The sequence below is a fragment of the Phaseolus vulgaris genome, chromosome 5, assembly GCF_051622355.1.
Source record: "Phaseolus vulgaris cultivar YP4 chromosome 5, ASM5162235v1, whole genome shotgun sequence".
Classification (NCBI taxonomy): Eukaryota; Viridiplantae; Streptophyta; class Magnoliopsida; order Fabales; family Fabaceae; genus Phaseolus; species Phaseolus vulgaris.
Window position 1 is genome coordinate 2501708 of NC_143502.1, and position 14917 is coordinate 2516624.

The following is a 14917-nucleotide window of genomic DNA, read 5'->3' on the forward strand; positions in this document are numbered from 1 at the left end:
AAAAATAGAAATTAAAATAAAATATTTTCCTCAATGAGTTCAAAAGGTTATGGTGAAAGCCTTATTTTACACGGTGTACAATAATGAGTTTTTTTAAAAAAGGATTCTCCTCACGTTTGCTTAAATGTTTGGATGATGATAAAACCAAATTATGTATTAGCAAGCTTCATCGTGAAATATGCAGAATGTATAAAACATGTGATATGACTTATTGAGTATTGGGCACCATTGGTCAAGTCTTAAAAAAGATACATGATTTTTCGTGTAAAAATTGTCAAAAAGTTTGACCCCTTTACACATTTAAAAGTTGGACACTAATATTTGTTTTTCCGGTAGTGTCCTACACTTTCTTTCTTTCGTACAACTATTACGAATTGGACTTTAAGCCTAACTCAACCCCATAAAACCGGCTCATAGGGTTGAGGTTTGCACCCACTTATATACAATGAAATACTCTAATCTCTAGTCGATGTGGGATCTCCATCATATCCCCCTCACGCCGAGAGTGATAGATAGAAGCTCGTGCGTGGGATAACATATTATGGGTGGTGGCATGATAAACCCAACAAATACTCGCTAGGATAGGCTCGAAATGACTCTGATACCATGTTACGAAGTGGACTTTAAGCCTAACTCAACCCCATAAAACTGGCTCAATGGGGTTGAGGTTTACACCCACTTATATACAATTAAAGACTCTAATCTCTAGTCGATGTGGGATCTCCAACACTTGGAGTACTCAGTAGAGAAAAATGATTCTCTCAACTTTATTAAGCTTAAGCTGAAATTTGGTAATATTTGGATACTTTGCTCTTGGTCCCCAAATTTAATATAATATTACTGTTTGGATTTGGAAATTTGCTTTGAAGGGAAGTATTTCAAGTAAAGGAAGCTATTTATGTTTATGATAAAACCTTAGGATAGATGATCTGGAATTGAGTGTGTTGTGATCATCATATATTGAGTTTTATGCAAGGTTGAGTGTTGTTGAGCATGTTTCTAATGTTTGAGTTTTAAATGAGATTTGCATGGTTTGGTTGAATGAAATTTGTTGTGCATTCTCAATTTTTGTGTTAGATTAATGCATTTGATAGTTGTATAGGTTAAACTGATTTTGGTTAAAACAACGAAAAATAGGTTTGTTCTATTGCATGAGGTTGATTTTTTGATATTTTTGTTCAACCGAGTCAATTCTCGCTCAAGTGAAACTAGGACTACCCCTCAACCTTGCTTTAAACCTTATGTTTGCTCAAGTGAAAACAACATTGATAATCAACACTCTCTGTCAAATTTTCATTAAAGCTAAAATATTTTCACTTAAGCGAGACCATTCTCGCTCAAGCTAAAACAATTTTTTTTTTCTTTTTCTTTTCTTCTTGTCACTTCAATGGATTGGATTGTAAGGATGATTCGTCACGTCTATGCATAGATTGTAGACAATTAAACAAGTTAACAATAAATAATAAATATCCTCTTCCTAGAATTGATGATCTGATGGATCAGTTGCATGGGGCAATTGTCTTTTCTAAGATAGATCTGCGCTCAGGTTATCACCAAATTTTAGTGAAAGCAGAAGAAGTTCAGAAGACTGCTTTTAGATCAAGGTATGATCACTATGAATTTCTAGTTATGTCATTTGGTGTGACCAATGCTCCAGCTATTTTCATGGATTATATGAATCGGATATTCAGACCTTTTCTTGATAAGTTTGTGGTAATGTTCATAGATGATATCTTGATCTATTCTTGTTCAAATGAAGAACATGCAAAACATCTTAGAACTGTCCTGAACATTTTGAGAGAAAAACAGTTATATGCTAAATTTTCTAAATGTAACTTATGGATATCATAAATACAATTTTTAAGACATGTTATCTCTACACGGGAAATATTAGTAGATCCTTCTAAAGTGGAGGTTGTACTTCAGTGGGAACGTCTTAAAATTGTTATAGAAATTAGAAGTTTTGTCAGGTTAACAGGATATTACAAGAGATTTATAGAAGGATTTTCTAATATAGTGGCCCTTTGACCCAATTGACTAGAAAGGATCATCCTTTTGCATGGACTGAACAATCTGAGAGAAGCTTTAAAGAGTCGAAAAGAAGGTTGACTAATGCTCCTGTATTGACAATCCTTGATACCAATCAGCCTTTTGAAGTTTTCTATGATGCTTCCTATTAGGGATTAGGTAGTGTTATGATGCAGAATAAGAAAGTTTTTGCCTACGCTTCTTGTTAGTTAAATGTTCTTGAAAGAAGTTATCCAACTCATGATCTAGAATTGGCAGCAGTTGTCTTTGCGTTAAAAATATGGAGACATTTTCTTTATAGAGTTAGTTTTAACGTGTTCAATGATCATAAAAGTTTGAAGTATTTGTTTGATCAGAAAGAGCTTAATATGAGGCAGAGGAGGTGGATTGAAATTTTGAAAGAATATGATTTCGAACTATATACCATCCTAGAAAGGAAAATGTTGTTGCAGATGCCTTGAGTCGAAAAAAGATACAGATGTCGTCGCTTATGATTAGAGAGCTGACATTGATTGAAGATTTCAGGAATATGAATTTGGAGGTTTCCATATCTTCAAATTGCATTAGTTGTAATACACTTGCTATAACTAATGAATTTCTGGAGAAGGTGAAGGAGAAGCAGTTGAAAGATTCAAAATTGAAGAACTTCATGGGCTTATTAAATACTGACAAAGCTAAAGACTTCTCTTTAAGAGTGGATGGTATTTTGAGATTCAAAAATAGAATATGCATACCAGAGGATGATGAACTAAAGCAAACAGTGTTATCTAAAGGTCATAAAAGCAAACTCAGTTTACATCCAGGAATGACCAAGATGTATCAAGATCTCAAGAAGTCTTATTGGCGGCATGACATGAAGAATGATGTAGTCAAGTTTGTAGCTGCTTGCTTGACTTGTTAAAAATCAAAGATTGAACATCAACGACCTGGAGGCATGTTAACTCGGTTAAACATTCCAGTGTGGAAGTGAGACAGTATCTCAATGGATTTTGTTACCTACTTACCACATACTTCAAGGAAGCATGACTCTATTTGGGTCATAGTGGACAGGTTGACAAAGACGACACACTTCGTACCTATAGATTTGAGAATCTCTATGCGGAAGTTGACCCGTACTTACATAGATGAAATAGTTAGATTGCATGTTGTACCCTCCAGCATAGTTTCAGATAGAGATCCCAAATTCACCTCCAGATTCTGGCAAACACTTCAAGAAGCTTTGGGGATTAAACTCAGACTTAGTTCAGCATACCATCCTCAGACTGATGGACAACTAGAGAGAATTATCCAGTCCTTAGAGGATTTACTCAGGACTTATGTGTTAGATCATTTGGGCAGTTGGGATGAAATTCTACCATTGGTAGAGCTCACCTACAATAACAGTTACCAAACAAACATAGAAATAACTCCTTTTGAGGTGTTGTTGTTGGAGATTGATGGAGATCCCAATCGACTAGAGATTAGAGCCTTTCATTGTATATAAGTGGATGCAAACCTCAACCCTATGAGCCGGTTTTATGGGGTTGAGTTAGGCTTAAAGTCCACTTCGTAACATGGCATCAGAGCCATTTTTTAGCCTATCCTTGCGAGCATTTGTTGGGTTTATCAGGCCACCACCCATAATATGTTATCCCACGCACGAGCTCCTATCTATCACTCTCGGCATGAGGGGGGTGTGTTGGAGATCCCACATCGACTAGAGATTAGAGTCTTTCATTGTATATAAGTGGGTGTAAACCTCAACCTCATGAGTCGATTTTATGGGGTTGAGTTAGGCTTAAATTCCACTTCATAATACCAAGATTGATGACAAAATCATAAGAAAATGAATATAATAGATAATATTGGCGGTAAAGAAAAACTTAACTTTAAAAAGGTAGAAAAAGATTGTTAAGAGGGAAAGAGATAAAAGAAATAGACGAGAAAGTGAGAGTGGAGATTGTAGGGGTTACAAGAACGTCTTTCGATATTTTTGAATAGAAATCGGTAACTTTCTAAAGAAGATTTTTTTTTAGTATTATACTTTATATCTTATTTTTTTTTAAAAAAGTGCTCAAAACTAATCAAAAGTGATGATCATGTTATAAGATTTTTATTGTAAATATGTAACATTTTAAATGATATTTTTTTATAAACTAATTAATAACTTTACATTAGTTACTATATTGATAACTTTACATTAGTTATTTATATTTCTTGTTCTAGATACATATTTATATTTCTTGTTCTAGTTACATATGAATACTTGTAATTAGTTAATTCAAGATTTTTAATAAAAAATTCAATAAAGATTGCTTGAATTGACTGGATTTAATTTTAAATGGAATTAACCAATATATCTATCTTTCCTTTTTATCTTATCTTAATTTATTTTTATTCTTAGTAATCATTGTTTATTGCTTTTAATTACCTTCATTAACAACATTTTTGGGAATACACTTTTAGAATCTTTTAGTCAAATTTTAAATCAATTCATCTTTTGAGTCATTCTTCGGTTTACATTATTTTTGTCACAATAATTGACTCCATTACTAGGATACAAGCCTACAATATTTGACTATCATTTGCCCACAATATTTGACTATCATTTGCCTACAATATTTGACTTTACAAATTATTTTTTGTTTACTTTAGTAATATTACAAATTACAGCCAAAAACTCATGTGGAAGATAAAAAGAAAATAGTAAAGAAAAATTACCATTTGTACCAAAAATAGCTGGGTACACATATTTTATTTATCTTTTACTATTATAAGTAACACTAAATGAGGACAACACACTATATATTTTTATAGATTAAAACAATATACAAAATAAAATATCGTATTATATATTGATACATACATATATATATATTGTTATAAATACAATAAATAAATTCATATAAAGTAAAAATATATCTAAATTTAAATTAATTATAATATTAAGTTTAACCTATTCAAATAAAATATCATCGAAAATGAAAATACACGTGCATACTAAACAATGCTTATGTTTTTGTTAGTAATAGATAAAAGAAATATGGTATGCATTGAATTTTTTATAATGAGTAAATTTGTGTATTATTACAAAATAGAATAGAAATGAACAAAAGGGAAGAGAGATGAAAGAAAGAGTAAAACTGAAAACAAAGAATATGACAATGAATATATCTTCTTTCTTATTATTCAAATCAAAACAAATGGTTTGAATATACACAAGTATTACAATCATTCTAGGTTTAACTAAAGAAGAAGAAGAAAGAAGGAAAGAATCAATAATTATAATTAAATACTAGAATCATAACACACAAAGATAAAGATAATTAGAAAAGACACTCAAATATTCCTCTATTAAGGGAAGCAACTGATAATTAGAAAATACACCAAATTATTCTCTGGTATAAAGAGAAACAACTGATCATTAGGAAAATACTCCAAATTAATATTAGGATCCTCCTATAACTCTGGTATCCGCATCCTTATGTATTCACATTTTCATTACATTATTTTATTTTAATAAACTAATATTTAATATTTAATATTTTTTAATTTTATATATTTATATATTTATTAAATAAAATAGTTTATGTTTTTCAAATTTGAAATTTAAAATAATACATAACTTATTAATAGAGGAATAGGTGTGATCCATCACAATCATAATTTCACTCTATTTGTATCATCCATGCCTTATCTTCCTCTCTCCTCTATTTTTTTTTCTTCCTCCATGCTTCATTTATTTCAAAATCTAATCGTACTTTACAATAGTTAAGGAGTTAGGGATAATTTTTACCCGATTAAATTTTCAAACAGAGTAAGTTTCTATTTACTCTAAAGGTTCCTTCTTCTCTTATTTTTCTTATGATTTTTTCGTCAATTTTGGTGGGATCAGTTGAGAACAGTGATCATATCAACTTGATAAACTCGTACTAAAATTTTTAATGTTTGGATAACTTGTTTTAATCCGTAAATGTTAGAGTGACTCCCTTTTGAACTGAAATTTCCTTGGAATAATTAGAGAGTACAAGTAAGAGAAGCTATTTATTTTTTTATAAAATCGTAGGATTGCTAATTTAGATAAGAAGTCAATCTAGTATATATGTTGGAGTATAAAAATTGGTAAACTGAGTTTTGATCTTGGTTTGTTGACTATATGTTAACCTTCTTTCCTTCTTTTATTTTCTTCTAGCCTCTTTAATGATTTGGATTATGTATGAATGTTTTATTTATCAATGTAAAATGAATATTAGTTTTTATATTTAATTGATTTGTGAAATTTTCAAATGATATATATTGTAAGGGAATGATGTAATTTGTATGGAACTGAGATTATACATTTGGGATAATGCATCAATTGTTGATTGATTTATGTATTAAGTATTGACATTTATGTTTTAACAAAGATCATCTAACTTCACTGATGGTCTAGGTCACATAGACTAAGACATGAAGTGATGAGAAGTTGACAACAAAGTTCATTACACACTGTGACCCACTGTAGACACACAGTAGTTGATGTCTTGAACTTACCATAGTTCTTTCTCTTATATTCACCTGTAAATCTAAATTTTGGTTATTGAATCAAATGTTAGTCTCTAGTAGAGCCTACTTAATACAAGTTTTTCGATATTTCGTTGTTGAATATCCTTGATGTAAAGATTTATGTGTGGTCTATATGGTTGTTGAATATTTTTTATGTATAGATCAATATCTGGTGTAAATGATTGATGTATATTGATATTGAATTACAATTGAATTATTGTGGTCGGTACATAAATTTTATATGTTATATTTGATAGAAAAAGGGAATTGGTTTATCTATGAATTTATAATCTAATTATATATATATATATATATATATATATATATTCATATATTAAAAATTTATTTCAATAATTTAACCTTCTATGTCTTTGTTTGTATTATCAACTGTGATGACTATACAATATACACGAACAACTATTTTTTTTCAAGTGCATGAGCAATATTTAAAAATAATTAAATATTTTTTATTATTTGACCCTCCTTTTATAAATATTTATATTTATACTTATACATGCATAATTAAGTTTATATTTGAATTATTATAAGTTTTGTGAGTTTATAGCATAGGATTTTTTTAGTGTTACACTATATATATATATATATATATATATATATATATATATATATATATATATTTCTTCCACATTGTACAACATGATTATTAATTATTTAATAAGTGTAAAACATAAACATAATTTGGGTGAACAATGGAAACTAAAACAACAAAATATATATATATATATAATTTTTTTATTATTATTTTCTTGAAACCCCAATGCTCTGGCTCTGTCTTCATGGAGTAGGAGGACGACGAGGATAATTGTGGCCAAATGGGTCACCAAATCCAAGGAAGCGTCCATCTTAATTGCAAAAAAAAAAACATTGAAAATGAATAATCAGTAATCCACATAAATTAAATATTGGTACTAAAAAATAAATAATGAAATTAAAGATTTTATGATAAAAGATAATTTAATTTTTAAGAACTCATTCACTATCCTTGTTATATCTTCTGAACTTTAAATATAAAAAAAAAACCATATTTAATGAATTTAAATATAAATCATTTACCTTCAATGGTATGATAGAGGGTGCCAGAGAAAAGCACAGGAAAAAAATTAAATTAATATTCTTAATCAATGTAAAAACAGTTTATTTACTTATATTTGAATTCAGAGGTAGAACATTAGAAACATATTGATAAATTAAATTTAAAAGATTAATAATTTGTTGTAGGGTTTAGGTCACTTGGTTAGTGAGGCTTTGAAATCCAAAGGTTCATCCTTGCTTTTTGCCATATTTATTGATAAGAGAACCACAAATAGCAGAATCATCTTCATCAAAACCTTCTTAGAAGGTAAAAGGTATTGAAAGGAAAAAAAAAAACAAATAATGAAGAAAAAAAAGTTTTAGAAAGAAAAGTTCTTGGTAGAAATGGTGGGTTACTTACGTGGCTTGTGAGGATCTGAATTCCAAAAGGGTACCCTTGCTGTGGCCATATTCATTGATAAAAGAACCACAAATAGCAAAATCATGTTCATCAAAAGCTTCTTACAGTGAGCCATTTTAGAAGGAAAAAGAAAATACAAGTGTGTGAGGATATAGGAGGGAAAGTAGATATATATATAAATAGAGAGAGGAATGCATGTTGAGAAAAATCTTGTTTCTGCTCTTCCACAACCTCTCAATTTTATTCATAATTATTGAAGGACTGATATGTATGACTTTGAAAATAATGGAGGATCATGTGCCATGTTAATATGGTGTAAATGTTGAAAACCTAGTTTCCATGGTAAGTTACACTTTTTTTACTTAAAAGATGTACCCTTTTTTCTTGATAATAAAGAAGTTAAATATGAGTGAGCTTCCATGGAACAATTTCCCTTTCTTTATCTCAAATTTCAAAGTCATTGATAGTTAATTTTGTCATTAATTTATCTACATCTTTATAAAATAAACACTACAAGAAAATCATTAAATAGAAATCATTTTTAGACACTAAAAATAATTAGTTACTATAATGATTAAATTAGAGACCATTTTATAAACTAAAAAAATTATTGGTTTCTAAATTAGTTTCTAATATTAATATATAGTTTTTAAATTGGTATCTAATTAGCTATCAATGTGGCAATGTTTTAACTACCAATTATTTAAATTCTAAAGCAACTAATTATTTTTTTTCTCTAAAATTGGTTTCTATTTAATGATTTTTTTTGTAGTGAAAAAACATCTAACTACTACAATACAAGTTCTACGTATTTCTATACAAGCTTAAAGTTTTTCAAAACATTCCTAATACATTATTAGGACATATAAAAATATAAATATTTACAATATAAGTTTCAAAATCAGCACCCTAAAGCTCTTTAGACCCTCTGTAAGATCATATGCTCGTGTACGTAGTACAGTCGCAGTTCAAACACAGCAAGAAAAACAAGGGTAAGCTAGTGAAAAAATAGAATTTTATAATATACAAAATTAAATCAAAAGAAAAAACCAAATTACATGATTAATTTCTCAATTATTCAATCTTCTTCAAATCTCAACAATAAAACAATCACATAGATCTCACATGGATCTACACCTCCAGAATATTCAACAACCAACGTCTTTCGGAAGACCTGTATTAAGTAAGTCCTACCAGAGACTAACACCTGATCCAAAGATTACCAGCGAATCCAACAGAAAGGATCAGGGTAAGTTCAATATAACCCAAGCCATGCATCTCATATGTCACGGTGTGCATGAACTCCCCCATCAGCTTCTCACCACCTGATATCTTAGTCTATGTGACTTAGATCATCAGTGAAGCTCGGAGATCTTTGTTACCACATAGACATCAATACTTAATACACAGCAAACATCAGTCCATACATTATCCCAAATGTATGAATTCAATTTCATACCATTTTGTCATACAATATCATTCAAAAAGTGATCCACAACATTCAAAAGTGTAATTAACATAAAAGAACAACACTTAAATATTAAACCATCAAAATATAATATTTTTACAAATTTAAAAAATATATAAACAAACAACCCAATATATAAACACACAACATCTCTGCAAGAAAATTGAATATTGGGACCACGTCCCTTCCGCATTTAGATCTTCTATCCTAGGGTGCTATTAAAAATTAAATTTAGCTTCCCTTTCCTTAATTGCTTGCTTTCCAAGCAACTTCTAGAATTTTATTCCTCACAGTCTGGATAAGCTTCAAGATTTACGGGCCTAATGCAAGTTATCCAAACAGAACAAAAATTCAGTATATAGTAGAATAAGTTGAGAGGATTAAACTTCTCAACTGACCTCACCAAGATTGATGACTAAAACCTAAGGAAAAATAAAGGATCTTTAGAGTAAAAATGAACTTACTCTATTTGAAAATCTGATCGGGTAGAATTGGAGCCTAACTCCTCAGCTACAACATGGCATGATCAAATTTTGGAATAAATGAGGTATGGAAAAGAAAGCAAAGAGAGAAGGAAGATAGAAAAAAATAGAGAGAGAAAGCAAGTTGGAAAAAAAAGAAGAAAATGAACGTGGTGGGGGCACTGGTGCTTCGGGTCTTACAAATGTGATGTTTGATGCTCCTAAATCAATATTTGAACTAAGTCTATAATAATCATTTATAAGAGAATAAGTTAAATTTGTTTTTCGTCCTTACATTTTTAAGTGAAATTAATTTTTGTTCATAGTCATGACTTTAAACAGTATTTGTAGTAAGAAAATTATTAAAATGAGTTATTGTCAATTTTTTTACGTGACAATAAACATGTGGATTAGGATAATAAAATATTTCACAATGTCTCATTACTAACGTAAATATTATAATCTAATTTACGCTAAAAAATAATTTGACATGTAAAAAAATTTAGTAAATATTCATTCCAATAGTTTACTTACTACAAGTATCTAAAAAATCTAAAATTTGAATTAAATATAAAAATCAATTTCAGTTAATGTGATAAAAAAAAATATTTAACCTAAGAGAATTAACTTCAATTTGTTTTAGTTATGGTGAATGAGATTTCAATTTTATATTTTCTTCCTATTTTATTGTGTCCACTAGTGCAATTGTATCTTTTCGCAGAGGAAAAGAAAAATATGAAAAAATAGCAATATGAAAGGGAATATAAATATTTAATGAATATCTAAAACGACAAAGCGGAAGACTTGGTATGAAAAGCTACGAAGCAAAGTCAATAAAAGTGTGAAAAATCCAAATATTCAAAATAAATTCATAATTACATTCATATAATTTTAACTTCATTTTAACGAATTGGTATCATATTTAAATATTTTTTGGATTTTAAAATCCAATTTAATTATATATAAATTAGGTATGAATTTGACTTATATTTTAAAAACTTCAAAATCAATGTTCATTCTAATATTATGGACCATGTACATAAGTGATGTCTATTACTTGCATTACTCATAAGGATTTTATGGAGACAGGAAGTCTTCTATAGTCTCAATCCCTCTAAGTGAGAAGTTATTATCAATAGGGCCAAGTTTGTAGGAAAGAAACCCTTATTTAATGAGGTCAACATTTTCCAAATAGAAACTTCAACAATAGGGCCTATGCATAGTTTACTTTTTTATTTTAATAAATAATTTCATTTAAATTAGTTGATCTAATAAGTATTAATTAAATTAAATTTTTAATTATTTTAAAACATTTATTTTTTTATTTCTTGTAGATAATATGTTACTTGAGTTTATTTTCTAAATTTTAATATTTAATTTTTAATGTATGTAAGTTTGTCATAACATCATGTAGTAAAAAAATAATTACTTTCATCTTGTAATGTTAGTTTTTTTAATTTAAATTACATAAAAAAAATAATAAAAGGATGCAATAATAGGTAAAAAAAATTCCTTTAGAATTTTTATGAGGACGTAAAAGAGCGAACAAACAAAATTTTGATTGATTGTTAAGTGAGAGTTATCCCACTCGCTTGTTATGATGAATACTATAGTAATGAAGGAACACTTGTAGAGTCGCTTGCATATTTAGCACCTCTCATCATAATTTGCAACATCTTAATTTTTATTATTGTTAAATAGTTTCTAAAATGATATTTAATTAGTAACCAATGTTTTAACTACCAATTATTTAGTTTCTAAATTTGGTAGCAAAAACCTTGGTTGCTAATTAGATATTAATTTAGAAATTATTTAACAATAATAAAAACTAATTTAGAAACCATTTTTTTTTTAGTTTCTAAAATGGTCTCTAATTTAGTTACTATTGCAACTAATTATTTTGATATCTAAAAATTGGTTTCTATTTCATGATTTTCTTGTAGTGACTCCTTTGTAATTGATCGAACACTCTTCACTGATCTCGACCTAGAACTAGCATCTGACAATAACACTACTCCTGCATCAAAATCATGATTGCTTTAGCTTGAAAACCATGAAAACGTCCTGAAAATGAAAACAGAGCTAGAGAGAGACATCGTTACTTCAAAAAAGACAAAGAAAATTTCTAGGCAACTCGGATGATCAAGGTCAAGTGAGAGTGAACCCAACATTGATCACACTTGTTATTTATAGGCGCAATTCTGAGTGGGATCAGACAAAAGACATGAAATCCCAATCGTTAGATCTCTTATCACTTAACAACTCAAAACATGTGACGTTTCAAGTACCTCCATACCACCTTTGGTAGCTAATGGTTAGATACCAAATTAGAAACTATTTTATAAATTTTTATTAATAATATAAACTATTTTAGATACCAATAGTTTTTTAGTTTATAAAATGAACTCTAATTTAATTAAATAGTAACTAACACTACAAGAAAACCATGAAATAGAAACCAATTTTTAGAGACCAAAATAATTAGTTGCAATAGTAACTAAATTAGAGACCATTTTATAAACTAAACAAAAAAATTGGTTTCTATATTAGTTTATATTATTGTTAAATAGTTTTTAATTTGGTATCTAATTAGCAACCAAGGTTTTAACTACCAATTATTTAGTTTCTAAATTTGGTCTCTAAAATCTGGTTTACTAATTAGATACCAATTTGGAAAATATTTAACAATAATAAAAACTAATTTAGAAACCAATTTTTTTGTTTAGTTTCTAAAATGGTTTTTAATTTAGTTACTATTGCAACTAATTATTTTGGTGTCTAAAAATTGATTTCTATTTCATGATTTTCTTGTAGTGTAATTATTTTAAATAGTAACTAATTATTTTGATATCTAAAAATAGTTTCTATATTTAATGATTTTCTTAGTATAAGTTTGAAGGAAACATTTTTTTTTTATATATTGTGGGTTTATTATTTTAATAATAAACTCAATTGTTTATTTTACAACAGGACTAATAATAAAAATTTATATTAATTGAACATTATATCTATTTTTTTATAATCTTCTAATTTTGTAGTAAAAATTATAAAATACTGATAAATACAATATAAATAAATGGAAAATATTGATAACTACAATATAATTAAATGAAAATTTATAATTTTTTTGTAATGCGAATGATATTAAATTGTCTGTTAATAATTAATAAATATATAATTTCTTTGTAGTATACAAGTGAGTCACCTTACATGTTAGTATTTTTTTAAATTAATTTAAGTCTCAACTTATTTTAACAAATAACCTAAAGGCGTACTTAAGATGTAAAAGGAAATTGGTAATAATTGAATATAATACGATAAAAACTATTAAAAAATTGGAAAACTAATAGTGAAGTTTAATTTTTTAATATAATTAATGACACTCAAAACTGAAACTCCAGGCCAATATAATTAAGGAGACAATTACATTACTTATAGGTATTCTCCAATCATCTTAATAATATTTATCTTATTAGATACATGTATATTACCACATTAAAATTTTAAATACAAGTAAAGAACAATATCAATAAAAACTCTCATTAAAAATTATTAAATAAAAACTAATATTAGAGAATTATTTTTACACTAAATTATTATTTTAGAAATTAAAAAAATTATTAATATATAAAATAGTTTTTATGATTAATAAATAATCTTTAAATTAGATCTAATTAACTATCAAAATTTTATCAATCAACTTTCTAATTTAAAGTAATTATTAACTAAATTCTTGGTGCTTAATTATATATACCCATTTTAAAACTAGTTTATAAATTTTATTAATAATAAAAACTATCTTAGATAATAATAAGTTTTTTAGTTTAAAAAATAATATTTAATTTAATGAATATAATTACTAATTACTTTTAATTTCTAATATTTTAACTATGTTATATATATATATATATAAATAAATAAATAAATAAAGGGATTCCCCTCTTAACTGCTCTTAATTGTTTTTCCTATTTTATCCTTATATTAATATTTAATATTATTATTGTATTATGGTCATTGTGTCATTTCTTATTCTCCTCTTAACTGCTCTTAATTTTTGTTTCCATTTTATCCTTACTTAATAATTTATTGTATTAATTTATTTTGGTTATTTGGACATTTTATGATTTCAAAAATTAATAAATTAATAAAATAATTTTTTAATTTTAAAATTTATTTTATTTGTTATTATTTAACTGGAGAGTGGAGAGAATGGAGAGGGTGGGGGAGAGTAGAGAGATTGATTAGTTACTTTTCTGTTTTAAATATCTTCTTCTCTATTAAATAAAAAATTAAATATATTTGTAATATTTGTGAATAGCAGGAGAGTGGAAATTTAGTACGTTACTTTTATGATTTAAACTGATATTTTTTTTATTAAAATTGATTTAAGAAACAGATTTTATGGTTCTCCACTACACATAACCCACCTATCCTACTTTCTACTCTCTCACTCCTATATAGGTACCTACTTTCCACTTTCTCTCTCCACTACTCTTTAACTTCTCATTTTAATGTTATCAAGAGAAATTATATTTGAAAAATAAAAAAAAAAATACTAAAGAAATAAAAAATGCGGATACACAGGCACGTTAGTGCCTGTGTTCCCGCTAGTATAAATAAAGGGGATTCGTCATTATAATCGCTTTTTGGTGTACACAAATTTTTTTCGATTTTATCCTTATTTAATATATTTCATTTTATTAGTATAATGAAATATTTGTCATTTCATATGAATTACTTAAAAAATAAAATTATTTTTTAATTTTTTAAATTAATATTAATATACCGTTTTTATAAGCAAACTAACTCTCCCACTCTTTCCTTAATTCCTTATTTTAAGGAAACAAGAAGTAAGAGAGAGCATATTCTCACACTCACACATTTCCACATCAAATCTCACATATCAAATAAACTAACCTCCATTTTCAATCACTCTCTTCACTCCATTTCAAGCAATTATATTCTTTGGTAAAATCATTATTT

At 27.4% G+C, this 14917-nt stretch overlaps 1 long non-coding RNA gene across 1 annotated transcript; it reads right to left on the bottom strand.

The window, feature by feature from the left end:
• Nucleotides 1–7200: 7200 nt before the first annotated feature.
• Nucleotides 7201–8243, bottom strand: LOC137836209 (uncharacterized). Its single transcript, XR_011085209.2, has 2 exons — nucleotides 8006–8243; nucleotides 7201–7415 (listed from the first exon to the last, which is right to left on the bottom strand). It is a non-coding gene; the product is annotated as an uncharacterized LOC137836209 (long non-coding RNA).
• Between the last annotated feature and the right edge of the window lie 6674 nt (nucleotides 8244–14917).